This window comes from Tauraco erythrolophus, chromosome 1, assembly GCF_009769465.1.
Source record: "Tauraco erythrolophus isolate bTauEry1 chromosome 1, bTauEry1.pri, whole genome shotgun sequence".
Taxonomy (NCBI): domain Eukaryota; kingdom Metazoa; phylum Chordata; class Aves; order Musophagiformes; family Musophagidae; genus Tauraco; species Tauraco erythrolophus.
Genome location: NC_141465.1, coordinates 105,450,795 through 105,466,652, shown reverse-complemented (window position 1 = coordinate 105,466,652; position 15,858 = coordinate 105,450,795). Strand labels below are relative to the sequence as shown.

The 15,858-nt window shown below is 41.1% G+C and overlaps 1 protein-coding gene across 3 annotated transcripts in view; it reads left to right on the top strand.

The window, feature by feature from the left end:
• CAB39L (calcium binding protein 39 like) overlaps window positions 1-15,858 on the top strand; it is a 66,960-nt gene that overhangs the window by 9,104 nt on the left and 41,998 nt on the right. For 2 of the 3 annotated variants that reach the window (XM_086612120.1, XM_086612104.1), the window contains exon 1: window positions 12,472-12,489. The exons of the other annotated variant lie outside the window; for it this stretch is intronic. The gene's annotated coding sequence lies outside the window, so the exon portion shown is untranslated. Of the gene's footprint in view, window positions 1-12,471; window positions 12,490-15,858 lie in introns of those variants that run through there. 3 annotated transcript variants of the gene reach the window in all.

Below are 15,858 nucleotides of genomic sequence, written 5' to 3'. Positions count from 1 at the left end.
GAAAGTGTTGCTGATAACTGGACTTTGAAGCGTGGGGGCAGTTGAGTGACAACTATTGGATTGGGTGATCTTTGTTAAAGACTCCATGTCAATCTAGAACAAAGTCAGTTGTACAAATTTATATGTACAAATTTATTGCAGCAAAGAATACAGTTCCCTTAAGCATTGGAAGGAAGTTGTGTGGAGCTTTTGAAGTAAGAGCACTGGAGATTACTGAGTCCAAAGAGATTAAAATAACGTGGAAGGAGAGTTCACATCCAGCATCTGTAGTGATCCTAGCAGCAGTTAATGCCTTTTTTTCATATGTCAGCAGTGAGGTACAGCTGTATCAACTTTCCCTCCTCAGGTGTACCTTTTAGCTGTGTGCTCTCACTTTTCTGCAGTTCATTGGCAGGCAAGCAGCTGTCTTTCACTTCTACAAATAAGCAAAAGAGTACCAGTTCATGGTGGTCGTCTCTACCTGTTGGTTTTGGTTACAGGAGAAGCTGTTTGCAATATAGGATTTATTTGTTTTTACATATAAGGTACCAAATTGAAACCTATAGAGTGAGGGCAGGATTGCAGAGTGGTTGTAGTATTCTGTTAAGGTAAATCTCATGTCTATCACGCAATCAGTCTCTGGGAAAAGTGTGGGTTTGGGTTTTTTGTTCATTTTTTGCTGGGGGTTTTGTTGTTCAGGGTTTTTTTTGACAAGTTGGTTAATGTATCTTAGCAAATGTGTTAAGTATGACTGAACCTTGTGAACGCAAGCTTATCACATAGATATTGTGTTGACCTTTGGTCCTACTCCTCGTCGTCTTCAGGCCGTTAGTTGTTCTTGTCTTTTACATTACAATCCATGTTTAGGTCTGTAACTGCCTGTGGCATCTGTACTACTCTATTGCAAGCAATGCACGCCGGCTCAGGCAAAATATGGAATTAGAAGGCAAAGTGCTTTTGGTCAAAGGCAGGTTGAATGAAGGCAGGTTTGAATGAACTCTGAGGTCAGATTAGGATATGCACTGTTTGGAAAAGGTTTTTCCCATCAAAAAAAATCAACATTAATGTAAGGAGATACATGCCCCTACAATTCATCTGTGTTCCACCCTTTTGTCAGAGAAAGGAAGATCTTGCCAGAAAATTTCCTGAGATGTCCTCATGCTGTTCTACTTTCTTGGGCAGCAGTGAAATGCTAAGAAAACATGCGCAGAGATGTTACTCATTGTTTTTTCTTTGTCTCACTGAACTCCCTCTGCCCTGTAAACTGAGTATCTCCTCGTCACAGTTCATAAGGTCATGGGAGAAGATGGCTACAAAAGTATGTGACGTTCCTGTCTTTGAGGATGGAAAACATTGAGAACTAAGCAAATCTTCAGTTCTGCATGATGTGGCATGCTGTTACATCACGAATATATTTCTAACATTGTTTACAAGAGTGTCTCAAAGTTGGGGGGAGGGGAAGTATGAGAACATGTGGCTATGTGCAGAGCCACATACTAAAAGTTTAAGCAAAGGAAGAATCCCATCTTGATTTAGAAGTGGTTGAAGGGCAGAAGCCAATATATTGATCTTTGAGGTCCCTTCCAACCCTAACCATTCTATGATTCTATGATATAGGAATATGTATAAGTGATTTTTTATAAAGACGATTAAAGAAAACTCTTCAGATTTTCTTTCAGATCTAGGGTTAATGAGAAACTCTAAAATTACCACAAACAAAAAGAACAGTGACATATGTCTGACGGCTGTGCTAAAGTTGTCTACAACAATGCTGGAAAGATAGCACTGTTATGTACATCTGTAACGAGAACAAAGCTGGATGTTACAAATAGTCACATAACAGTGAACAAATCGATTGTATTACAGCAATAAATAAAAACTGAAAGAACACTTTTGAAGATTTGTGTTAAAAATGTATGGAGTCCGAGGAATTGTTTTTTTTAAAATGGATAATGTAAAACTGTCTGAATCTTAAGGACTGACATGTAGCAAGTGCTATTCAATATGATTAATAGAAAACAGGTATTATAAAATGTCTATTATATCAGTTAGGTTAAGAGTTTGATCTCATCTGTCTAAGAAACTGACTCCTGAAAATATTACACTCCACGAAGAATCATTGAATTAAGACAAAATTTTCTGATCTTCAGTCGTTGGATGTTTGCTTGCAAAAAAGCTCAGTCCTAAACAAACACATGGTTGGAAGAAAATGCAAAATCTTTCCTGATGATTTTACCTAGGCATAGAGAAATATTATATATTTTATGTATATATATATATAAATATGACAAATGATGACATGGCCTCATGTATTTGATTGAATTAAAGAGCACGTTAGCTGACTCTTTTGAAAGATAGACTGAAACCTTTGGGAAGTTAATCACCATGAAAAAAGGCTGGATGCACCTTAAGGATGAGGAACAGGATTGGAAAAATCAGTACTGCGAAGTATCGAGGCTCATGAGCAACAGGCAGTGGACAAGACGCTCCCTGTAGATAAGTAGCAGCCACCAAGAGCTGATAGTAGTTGAAAACACTGGATGCAGGATGGGAGATTTCCTTTCTGGTATTATTGACCTCACTTCTGGAATATAATCGGGTTTGATGGATTCACTTGAAGACATGTTTTTGAATCAAAGTTGGTACTGGTTGTAGGTGTTGGAAAAACACTGTACACTGTACGCTTAATGTAGATAGCAATGGAGAAGTAAATCCTGAGTTTACTGAAGCGATTTGATCGTGTACCGATGCATAAACAACATGGAGAGCCTTCCAAGAGCCTACATCTGCAAATACAGGAGTCAGTGGCAGGAAGCAGAAGGTAAAAAAGAATATGAACTTGCATAAAAGGAAGAAGTATTTAGAGTGGTAACTAGTGAACTATTACACTAGCTTATTGATGGACTTCATAGATTCTCCAACACTTGAAATTAATGTCAAGATCCAAGATCTTTTAGAAAGCTGCTCTTGTTCAAGAAGCTGTTGAGCTACGTCAGACAATAATGCGTACTTTGTGAGAACCAAAGCAGATCTTTGCCATTTTTAAAATTCCTTTCTTGGTAATAACAACATTCAGTTCTCATTTTGAGAAGAGAAAAAAATCTGTTTCAACCTTTTTTCCCCAAATAAGATCTTATTTCATAAGTCTATGATTCTATATAGAGCATGTCTTCAATTTTGAAAGAAAAGCCAGTTCTGTGTAAATTGACACAGATTCTTATTAATTTTTACTTTTAAACTTCCTAACCATGTCATCTATGGTTTGTTTGTTTGGTTTTTTTTTAATGGAAAAACATAAAAATAGGTAGTGTGGTTGTTGGTTTAAATGTCGAGGTATTAAATAGCTTAGGTTTATGTCTTTAGTTACTTGGCTGATGCGCAGCTGTTTGGATACAGGTCTTCATGTGCTGAAATCTTTCAATGGAAGTTCTTATGCTTGTGAAAGTAACTTCATCCCGTGATGACAGCAAGCGGAGACTGTCTTGCTGTGGTCATGGAAAGTTGAACTAGTATGAATCTCGCTAGGTGACCTTCTCACAGGGTTCTGCCTACTCTTAGAAAACAAGCTATTTCTTTTCGCTGGTACTTGGGTGGAAACTCCAAAATCAGACATAATGCCAGACGTAATTTTATACCCATATGAGCACTGCTGTTTGAAAGAAATGTTTTCAGGACTTTTCTCTCTCAGTTCTGCCATCAGGCCTACAGCTCTGACTTCTTGCGTTTGGGAATCTCTGCTTGATTTAGTTGATGTAAATTTTTGTCTCCTTCTGATGTTAGGCTTGGACATGACATTGAGGAATGTCATATGAGAGAGAGAATTGAAGTCTTGAATGCATATATGATATTAGAAAATGTGTTAAGACTCAGATATTTTTCAACTATAAGTTGGTTTTTTTTGTGAAGATACTCTATAACTTCTCATGTCTGGGCTGATACAGCTTGAGACTCCTTTTTCATTTGTGAGAGGGTACACTGTACTCACTTCCAATGCTAATCATGACTTTTTTTTTTTTTTTTTTTTGTATTGGCCAGTAGCAGTCTTTTACCCTTCAGAAGTGTAGATTTTGATGGCAGATAAAGTTACTTTGTGAATGCTTACCGCAAAAACACACACAGAGGAGAAAAATCATCAGTTGCTTCCATAGGAAGAGAGCAGATGTGTAAACTACCGTTAGCACATGAAAACTATAATGTCTTGAGCTATTTCCAGAGGGTTTCACAATGTTTTTAACTATAGATTTGTATGCTTTGTAATAAAGGAGCTGTAAGACTTCAGTGAGAGATGTGTAGAGGAGTGATATTTGCCAAAGACGTTTCCATCAGTTGTGTTTGGCCTGATTCAACCTATCTATCTACAGCTTGCCATTTATGTCACGTGGCGAGTTATTTTCTTCCAAGTATCCAGAGCCTCTCAGGAATCTTCACTGTTGAGGCTACCCAGGAGGAGAGTTGAATCAAAGCATATCGAGGTGCCTCAGCTGCCTTCACTCCAAACTAGAGATTGTCCTGAAGACAAGCACACTGCCGTCCTTGTTCAGGACAGGCTTCCTGTGCTAAAAAATTGTAGCCTGCAGTGCGCCTGCTGCTGTTCAAGGAATTCAAGGCATGACCCTGGTTTATTAATTAAAACTAAGGGATCTCAGCCCCTAATTGGACACTTTGTGGTTGTGTGTCTGACATAATAATTAATTTGTAATGTCAGTTGTTGGGCAACACAGATGGGGAGAACAGTGGATCGGTTTTTAGTAGGGGGGGAATGTGCACGGTTGGATTTTCCCCAGTGGGGAGCAGCCGTATTGAACCTCACAGAATATCATACGGGTTAATTGGCTCAGTATAACCAACCCTTGGTGAGGATAGACCACATACCTCCTTAGAGAGGCACTGGAGGCTCCATCCTGAGACCAGAAGAATACATGGCTAAAAGCTGTGATAGGGGACTTGTGAAAATGGGGACCATTCATCACCTAACAGGTAAGATGATCTCATTATAGTCATGTTGTGATTCTTATTGTGCAAAAGAAAGTGCAGGCATCCGATGTTACATGACGGACCATGTATCTGTCACATAAGGCAAACATAATTGCAATCTGACAAGTCATGAATATACTTAATTATTTGTCAGGAGGAATGACTTTGCAGTGCTTGTGAAGACAATGTCTCTGAGTGCAGCTTGAGCTTAATGAATTCTCAAGGTTGCCTACCCTGATCCAATATTTTAAAATAACATTGCTGCAGGATAAAAACTGGTAAAGACCAAAACATGAGAAGACCTGGGTTCTCTTTCTCCAGGGGAACAGTGTTGACTGCTGGAGATTTTCTTGTATGACTTTGGGCCAGGCAGTTTAGAGCAACACTTGGTTAAAAATAACAACCATTTTTCATGAATTATAATAATGCTTAGGTTTGATTATTTGATGCTGGAAAAAAATGTAATTCTTCATCTGAAAACAGCAGTTTAAACTCTTTTAGCCTAATATTATTCTGGTTTTGGATCAACCATTCTGCTTTAGTAGGATTCTTAACTTGCATGAGAAGAGACTCAGAAGTTTGTTCTGTCTGCGGGTATGATTTCTGGAGACATACATCACACAAACCGCAGGATTGTTATCCCAGTCTGCGAGCAAAGGACGCAGCAAGCTTGTACTGCCTAGTATGTTTGTTTGGGTTCCATCACTATAGTGTCAAAGCACCTTATGGTCTTGAACACATTCATTTTCCTGGGGCAGACTAAGTGGCTTTTCCAAGATCACGTAGAAACGTATGACACAAATAGAAACTGGCTCTTGATTTCTTTGGTCTGAACTCATTTCTTCATCAGTACTACACCCTACCTCTGTATGGGACTTTCTGGTAGTAGCTGTTCTCTTGTCTGGGGCAATCTCTTGGAAAATACAATGGTTCTGCAGGTAGATCCTGGCCTTTGCTGGCCTGAAGAAGTAACTAACTGGAATGCAGTAAATCATTGATGGTGCTGATTCCTTGTTTGATCCCTCATCTAGAGAAAATAGCAGTCTCTGAGCTCTCTTGGCTGCTCAGTCTTGAGAGTCAGAAGCAATCTGGAGCAATCCGTTGTATCTAAATATTGCAGATATGATTTCAAAGTCCCCCAAGAAGAGAAATAGTTGCTCTTTTAGGATCTTCAAAGTGAACAGGTGTGGAGCCATTTGTAGCTATTTAGCATGGTGATTTTGGGTGACACTTCAGGAGACCTCTAAGGTGCTAATTGCCAGAAGCAGAAGAGTAGAGTGGTCCTTCTGGTATACATTTCTTTTTCTACTTTACACTTGGTGTCAGCAGCTCTTGGAGATGGGATTTGACAGTGCTTTGTCTGATCCAGAATGACAGTTCCTGTCTACTGACATTCTTTAACAGTACATTTTAGAGTGCGCATCTTCGGCTGTGTGTTTGTTGCCACCTTAGTTTCCTCATGCTAAAGCAGGTGGTAGGATGAGTGCCTCACAGGGGTGTTTAACTTGTGTTTCAAATTAAACTTAATTTTTCTTCGTTTGCAAGTCGTCTTGAGAGCAGCTGATGAAAAATGCTTTAGACTTCTATAGGAGTGGTCAACAGAGGAAAAGTCTTAATCCCAAACTGCCTTGCACCTTGTCAGAAACAGAGCCACACGTTATTATGTATAAAGAAATTATTGTCATCAGAAGGCAGTTGATCTGCCTAGTATTTTCATTGCACGTTAGTGAGAGGAATATGCACTAATACAGCTTTCAGCTTAAGCATGATTCGGAAGTTTAAAGTTCTGGTTAGGGACTCCGTTGTTTTTCACCACCAGGGAAGTTGTAGGGAACATAGGTAGGTTTTTTTGCATACTTAACATGCAGTACCCCATCCTGTCTTACTAACTTGTGCCTAACATTAAGAAGGTTGCTTGCTGAAATTACATGGAAACCAGCAACTAAATTCAGTATTCGCAAGAAGACTAAACGGTATTAATATAGTTTTGATATTTCAGACATGGGAGATGGCAGATAAATGCTCTTATACAGATGAAAGAATTTTGCAGTCTAATGAAGAAAAATACTAGCAGTGATGCAGGGACTATCTTCCAGCATACTAGACAGTGAGGGCTTATTTGGCTGTGTATAATGTTTGTTTGTTGCTACTGCAAATAACTTTTTTTAGTCTGCTGCAATGCAAATTGTAAGATAGGGCCTTTCATGGTACACGTGTGATGAGAGGTTAAATTTTAAATCTTTTTTCTTGTTCCTTCTGAAATGAGCTTTCCTTTTCACATTTTTAATTCTTTGAGTGGACCTTAAACAAATGAACATGGCCACTGAAGTCGTTGACTATACAGAGCTGAGGTAGAAACAGTTTGGAGAGGTGAAGACTTTAATTATATTAAAAATACCTGCGCAGCTCTTCAGGAAGTTACTGATTTTGGAGGACTACTTTCTGTTTGTATATGTCCACAGGTAAAAAGCACGATGTTGTCATGAGTTCTCTGTTCCTCCACTCATAAAAGTGGGAGTGCAGGTTCTTAATTGTGTTTTGTGTTGGGACACAGTAGATAAGGGAAGCAATTAACATTTTATAAATGACTCTTTAGAGCAGGCATAAAATTTTAATCTGTTTTATTTTTCAGATTTTGGGATTTAGTAACCTCCTGTTTAGAAATAATTCCTTTTTGGAGTGGGAATGTGCAGGGAAAGGGATTCATTTTAGCTGACTTTCTCTAAGGATGGAGCTGATGGATGCGTTTAGCATGAGTTAAATTTTAAGTATGCTGGCCTGTATGTAAAGTATTTAATGCATAAAGGTTTCTGGTAGAAAGACCAGTGTCAGTGCATGATTGCTGGAGTGATGTACATATGAATAATATGTACATCACTCACAAAGCTCCTGATCAGTTTGTAAGAGATAGTGCAGGTCTTTAAAAAAAAATATTATCTTAGCAACTGTTTATATTTACATTAAATAAAAGAGGAGGGAAAAGGCAGTATGTGCTTAAAAGCACTAGAGGGAGCCAGGAGGAAGAAGAGGGGAAAACCATTGAAGACATATTTGCATTTTTAGGAATAGCTTATACAAATCATCCATTTAAATCCTCCCACTTACTTCAGTTAAAATGCATCCACAGGTTGGCCTCTGCCTCTGACTGCTCTCTGTTCCCATTTTTCACTAAAGAAATTTCAATTTTCTAGTCCTGAGAGGAGCCAGAAGCTTTTTAAATGGCTGTAGGGAAAACCACCTGCCCCTCTGTAGACCGTACCCTTTTTTTTTGCCTTGTTTTGTATTTGGATGAGCAGCCAAAGGTTAATTTGCCTTCCAGTGCCAGTGGCTTTTTTGGGGGGGGATCCGTGTTAGGCTCAGTTCTGAGTTTGTCTCCCTCTGAGATTATATGTGGGAGAAAGTAAGTGGGCGTGTTTGTATTGGGGATTGATTAGATGAAGAATTTGTAGTGGCCACATTGCTTTTGCAGGGGATCTGAGGAAAATGAGTATCTGCAAGCTTATAGAGTAACACACAAACACAAAGTTACTGTAAAGTCTCTCGTTATTTTATAAGGTTTTAGAAATGTTGTTGGGCACACTTTTTATATTGCTTTGTCATAAATCCTTGAGTTAAAGTGTAACAGCTTCATGATGTAGATAGTATAAGTAATTTGTTTTTAGTTTCCCCCACCCTGATAAATTGCCATAATGTTGATATCTTGGGATCTGTAAGAGTAGAATGAAATTCTATGGGGGGAGTTCTTTAGTTTTCAGGTTTTTGAGGGTGTGGGAAGCTTTTTAGAATCCTAAAGTTTATCTTCTTGATAATCCAGTATTACACAACTAAACCTGTCACTGTGGGGAATTGAATTTTGATGGACTGCCTTGGCATTGAGCAGTTTTGGGAGAAAAGAAGGAAATTTTTTGTTGTTACTATCTGAAACTGCTTAGGGCTTTGGAATGCTGGAAGTCATCTTGGAGGAGGTAGAAAAACTATAAGTAGGTGATTAAATGAGCAGAATTAATATACGTGTACTGTGTGTAATTTATTGCTACCACACTCATTGTTCAAGCTCCCTAATTTCTCTTTTCCACTTTAGAAAACAAATTGAAAGGGCAGGAATAATGGACTGGGGTTTTCTTCCTTTGATCTTTATTATATGGCATGATTTTAAGTAACGAAAACAAGGACAAACATTTCTCAAAACTACTCTAACCAAGCTTTAGCCTGAGGACTCTTCTCTCTTTAAAGGAAACAAATAAAATGGAATTTAAATATGTGGAGGCTGGAGTCCTTTAGCAGTGCACAGAGGGTTTTTTTTTTCCATGTACTTTGAGACTATAAAGAATTGTTGACTGTTCATAATTATGTCATTCCAGATTTGAGATGGCTACAAATTATGAATTGAAGTAAACATTTGAAATATTTAATAACCTCTTGGTAACAAAAAAATAACAGGTAGGAGCACTAAGTAATTATGGCTTAATTCATGTTGGATGCTGCAGGGCTTTTTTCTGTCATCTGAGAATTAACTGCACTGAAGATGAAACAGAGTGTTGGAAAAAGCAGAGGGGCAGGCACGTTTCCTGCTCGCTTGGTGTGTAGAGGGCTCCCATTAAAGCCTGAAAGTGTTTCCTCAGGTAGCAGACTAGCAGAGTTGAACTGTAAGTTGACTACATATTCAATTTACTCTTCAGAACCAGGAAAACAGGCATATTTAGTCCAAAGCAGAGGATAGTAATTTTCTAGATAAAGTTCTTACGCTTCCAGAGCACTGCTTACAGAGAAGGTGCTGTGAATACTTCAGGGATATACAGATATCCAGTGCGGCCCCTTCATGTGCAACTGAAACAGCTTTTTTGTAATTGTTCAATCTTTTTTGTGAGTATTCGACTGCAATGTAGCACCCACCAACGTTGAACTCCACGGGGCAAAGGAAAGGTGCTTTTTTACCTGTTGAAATGGTGGTGGATGCACTAGGGAAAGCACATAATTTCCCTCAGGAGTTAAGAGGAAAAAAAAAGTTACCCTCTTAAAAACGCACAGCGGAAATTAATGACATGGCATACTTAGATTTTTGTGTTGCCTTAGGAAAAGCCAGTACCTTCAGCAGTAGCTCAAGGGCAGAGTTTTTATCGTTTGACTTTTGCTGTGACGTTTACCCAAAGGCCTTGGTGTCCGATAAAAAAGAAAGGGCCAACCCCGGAGTGCGTGTAAGGTGCCGAGATGCCGCAGGGTGCAGTGCCCCTTCCTGCTCCCCGCCGAGCTGGGGCAGAGCAAGGTGCCCATGAAACGATGCCCGCCACTGGTTTTTCCCCTCAAGCCCTTTGTGTCACAAAACGTCAGCCTGTGCTGGTCGTCCACGTGCCCGCTAAGCTTTGTGGAGAAAGATGCTGCTCTAAGAAGGTGGCTTGTCCTGCTCTGAGCTTGGTATCCACAGCATCCATCACTGAGGTCTCTTTGGAGGTGGCCTGGAGAAGAAACCTGGCCTGAGTGTCTAACGTGAAGCCTTTAATTCTGTGCTGAAGGAATATTTCACTGCGGGCTTGGATCAGAAACTGCCACTTGGTGTCACTTGTTGCAGTGCTTTTGGGTGCATCGGGAGCAGGTCCCAGTACTGTTCCGGGCAGTTCAAAATCGCGGGGCTGAGGTATCTTGATGTTCTGTAAGGTAAAGCGTAAGCAGGAACAGCGGCGCGCTTTACAGATAAGTCGAGCGGACAAATCTGCTGATCTGAGGTCGGCTTGGCACCTCCCATGCAAACGCAGGAGCAAACGCAGAGAGGTTAATGGAGCAGGGGCTGCTTCTGCCTCTCTGAGCCGGAGAGGAACGGGCAGTGGCTGAAGCCGGGCAGGCTGCTGATTCCTGGCTCTTCAGAGTGAGAATTTGGAATACTCCTGTGTGCCTCGGTTAGGAGCTGGGATCGCTGGCAAAGGATTTTAGCCCATTAAAAGGTGGCTGTTTTGTCTGTATCCTGCAAAAATGAGGTTTCTCATGCTTTTTTGGTTGTCTCTAATGTAGGGCTGTGCATAGTTACTGCAGGTGAGCCCTAAATTAGGATCTGATGCAACTGTAGTGCTGGTATGCGGCGAGGGCTGAGATTAGCTCCCCAGGGAAATGTAGTATACAGAATTGTTTTTCATAACATGGGACTTTGGCTGGGCTTTGCCTTGAGGAAGAGGGAACAGGAGGTGAAATCTCCCCCCCCGAGCTGGTGAGCTCAGCATAAATACATGCTGGGCTCTCATCCCTGCTGGGGCTCGGCTGAGATCTGGGTGATGATGGGATTTAAATCCCATCCTGCAATGCCTGCAGTGGCTGGTAAAGCATCCTCTTTTCCCCGCTCTCAGTGCCTGTTAGACAGCGGGGGGGAGAAAAGGCACTCGCAGTTCCCTTTGGGAATATGTGGTGCTTGCTGAGCAATAGCTGCCAAGAAAGAAGTGTGAAGCATTAAAAATTCCTTTAATTGCATTTTGCTGTATTTGTGTGCTTGATAAGAGCTGGGAGCACTTGTTTCAAAATATTTTAGTTGTATGATTTTATTTTTTTCTTCCTCATCTCATTAGCCTTTGAAAAAATACTTTAGGCTAATGCATTTCTTCAGTGGGATTTATATTTTGCTTAGAGTATACTGCAGACTTCCTACACCCCCCTTCCCCCCGCCCCCCTGTATTGCTGTGAAAAAGTATTGTCTTTATGTTATAATATATAGCCAGGCAGGAAGGAAGGAGCTTAACTTTGGCTTCTCTGAGCAGGACTCCACTAAAGATGTGGTGCCTGAGCATGTTGATTTTGTTATTATCTCGTACCAGCAGCCCGCTGTTGGGCTGCCTTATTTGCATTCTCAGCAGGAGGGCAAGGTGAATAATTTAATTCCAGCAGCCTCTGCCACGTGATGGTGCGAGGACCCGTCAGCGATGCCTCCCCTACACCGGCAGACTTCGGAGGGGAATGGAAACTTACAGAAGTGATGTGAAATCGTCACATCTCCTCCCTTAACCCCGAAGGAATCTCTCGGCGGAGCGATCGCTTCTTCCTTTGCGTTTCTACGCGTTCCTCTGACGTGGAGTTTGGGGTTGGGGGGGGAGTGGTGGTGGTGGTGGTGGTGCGTGTCAGCCTGCGAGCAAGGCGAGCGAGGGAGTGGGAAGTGGAGAAGGACAGCAGGGAAAAATGCATACCCAGCCACGGAGCTAGTTGGAGCAGGAACGACGAGGAGCCGGAGAGAGGCCAGGAGTCCAGCCACAGGCAACGGGGAGTGGAAATTTACAGCTGCTTGTGAGCGCCTGTGCGTGTTCGAGCTCTCCGTTCTGCTCACGGTTTTCCAGAGGCTGACGATTGCTCGGCAGAAGAAGAGCGGGAGGCTGAGCCGTGGGATCCCTTGTCTCTGCCACGTGTCGGTAACCGGCAGCGGGGAATATAAAGCGGGAATTAAATGGAAGATAACTGAAGGCAGCTGTTGGCGGCGTGGGCTGCGGGGAGACGGCAGAGCTGTCTTCAGCACCTGGCCATGGGGCTGCGCGGGGCTGCCTAGGAGCCCCCACCTTTCCACACGCAGTAAGTGTCACCGAGGGATGGAAAGTTGAAAGTGATTTAATAAAACTTTTCTTTTCCCAGTTAGTGCCAGCCTTTTTGTAATAAACTACTTGTTCTCGATAGTTACGCTGTTAGCTTTTTATAGCTTTGTAAACTCTTGTTACCAGGAGTGGCTTTTTAAAGCAGGCAACCCTAAACAATGCTCCTGCTGTTACATAAGGCGCTGGCTCCGTGGCCAAGCGCTCCGTGGCCATGGAATATCTCTGGAAATGGCTTTATTTACAGTGCAGTTTCCAAAAATAAAATATCTGCAATATATCATTTCTCTTGCTCCTCTCCGCTGACTGCCTGCAGCTGCGGACTGGCTCTTGAGATGCGGGGGAACGGGAGCGTAGCCACTTGCATCAGACAGCGGGGAACGGTGAGAGATGAAGGGAAGATGAGTGTGCATGTGAACTGCCACAAGAAACGGCGTATGTAAATTAACCATCTTGTTATTTGTAGTCGAGAGGTCTTGTCAACCTGAAATGCTAGTTCTGTGCGATGGTCTTTTCCTGAAGTCATTATCAGACAGAGCTTTCATTGAGCTTAAGGGAAGTTGTTTGTTTTTTTTTTTTTTTCTGAGCAAAGACTCTTTCTTGGGCTAATATTAGTAGTAAAGTGAAATTACTGTTATAGCAAATTATTTTAATGTGTTATGAAGCTATCGAAAGTAGCACAGCAGGCTTGCTAAGTACACGGTCAAGTGAATGCTATGTAGAGAGGTAATTTTCAGTAATATTGAACAAAAAGCAAAAATAGTATTCATATTCCTCACTGATGGATTTAGAGGAAGTCCTATTCTCTCTTGGCTGCTACCTATGTTATTTAAATTACATTACCAGTTTCCATTATTTCTACAGTTATTATTACTACCAGAAATGGAAATTTATCTTGGTTTCTCTTTTACTTAAGTAAGTGAAAAGCTGGTAAGGGATGTTACCTTAGAACTGTGTGTACTTCAGAGATGTTAGTTAAGAGACCTCTTTCTGCATGACTGAGCTCATGGGAGTTTTGCCCTGGACTACAGTTAGGCATGGAATTGAATTCTTAATTTTTTTGGATTTGAAAGATCTCCCTGGTGACAAACAGAAATAAGGATCTGAAATATTATTGACTCATTGATCCTGTGTATTTGGTGGCTATAAAATCCACTGATTTCTTATTTTCCAGTTTTATTCGACATAAAGTAATAACCTACTATTTCTGTGTAATTTGTTGACATGAATGGGGGCATCTCTGTATCACAGATAATCCTGTGATACAGAGATGATTGATGCAGGTGAGAGTATGGTGCTACAGAACACCACTTTTGCATGGTTTAGAACTTGAATGTTATCTGACATTGCAGTGTACAAACATTATTTTATAATAAGTATTTTCTAATAATAATAGATGTGGTAGCACAGGACTTCCTGCAATAAAAGGACACTAGGCAGTGGAGTCAAACACTCAAGAAGTTCCTAACTTGAATTCTGGCATTTATCTATGCCAATGTAGTCTGTGCTCTGTACCCCAATCAGGATACTTATATTGACTTTCAGTCTTGTTTTGTGTCATCACAGGTTTATACCTCCTTTCCCGTCATTGCTACCTTGTTTTGGGTTTGGCTGGTGAGCACCTGAGCTGTAGTATTGCTCCAGCAGCCGCATCTCTCTACTCTCTTTCCATCCCTTTCATCCCATATTGTGCTGGTACAGCTCTTTATAAGACTGTGGGGAAACTGGAAACCTGGGTGACCTTTTTTCCCCCATCAGGCTATTTTTTGTTAATCTGGGTCGGTTCCCTGACCTGGCTCACCGTGTGACCCTGCAAACAGTTGGACCACTCCAACAGAGGCTGTGGAGTAGATGTGGAACAGGGTGGCACCGTCATGGAACAAAACGTTTTTATCAAACTGTGGCCTCCGTGACCAGATAGCTATTCAGTGTTTCGTTTTATCCCCCGTCTTTGCTGAGAGACTATATAGGCTTTTTGGTTTTCATTGAATGGGCGTTCAAGCACTCAATTAAAACCAGAGTTATTTATTTCTTTGAGTGCTTCCACAAAGCTACACCACAGCACTTGAGTAGAGCATCTCCATGAATGCCTTCAGTTTCATAACAGCATTGAACAACTATGTGATATTATTATTTTCATTCTGCAGAGGGGATCAGATTAAGGGCAGAGCTGCCTACCTATTTTCCATGTCTGATTTTCAAGATGCCTGCCACCTGTTAAAAAAGGCATTTGTGGCGGTGGTAGGCATCGCTGCAGTGTTTTGTGTGTTCAGGTGAAGTTTCAGCCAATATCCACCTTCATTCCAGGTAATGCAACAAGTAGCCAACAGCAAGGCTTACAATGAGTAAATTCTTGAGTTTTTGGAGTAATGTTGTTTTCAAGCAGAGACAGCATTCATTCACCTTAACCATAAAACTGTGCTCTCTCCTGGTAATCTCTTGTCTCGTTTGCAATGTACGTTCCAAAATCTGCAACTCATTGAGGTTTGCAGAGAAGTTACTTGTTGCGTATCCCTGATTCCTTTTGCGTACGGAATGAAATGTGGGTTGTGTGAGGGGACTGCATGGAGGGGGACAGATTGGACTTCTCCAGGTGATCAGACGGCTTCCATCCCCTGGTTTGAGTACGTGACTCTTTAATCACAACAGCTTTCCCAAATATTGCAGGAGGGGGAAATGAGGGAATAGGGCATCTGTTTTATTATGAAGGCAAAATTATGAAGAAAGTCTGCTCATTCAGGCCCAAGATATGTGAGTCTTAGACACACTGAGGTGAATGGAAAATGAAGGTCTTTTTTCCATTAGAGCAGCTCTCACCCAATATGAGTAACTGAAATGTATTGATCCTGATCAATAAGTAGATGAAAGTTAGGAACTAAGACAAGATAAATGTCTGATACTTGAAGGGAAGGAAATTTTTTCACTCATTCATTTTTGAAGACCAAAAGCTTGCCTGGAGGAACGTTTTGCAGAGTGCATGGATAGGCTCACATGCCCTCTCTCATTGTTGCCTTTGTGGGCGGGAGGAAGCGTTTGTTACCAAGCTGCTTAACTGAGTCACCCCATAGTGGGATGGACTGGTGAGTAAAACGGTGTTGCCATCTGCATTTTTCCTTCATCGTGCTTACAAGCTCAATTGCACTGTAATCTTTTGAGAAAGTGTATGATTAAGAGCAAAGAAATTGGGGAGGGCGCCTACAAACAGAACTAGATCTCTTAGTGTACTTTATAGTTGTATTAAAGAGCTCAAGTTACACATATTTTTTTTTTTTTTTACTGCATTCCCTTTATGAGCAGATAAACTAGCAGAAGAGATAATTTGAAAACTGATAAAACATAGGCTTTGGTGTTG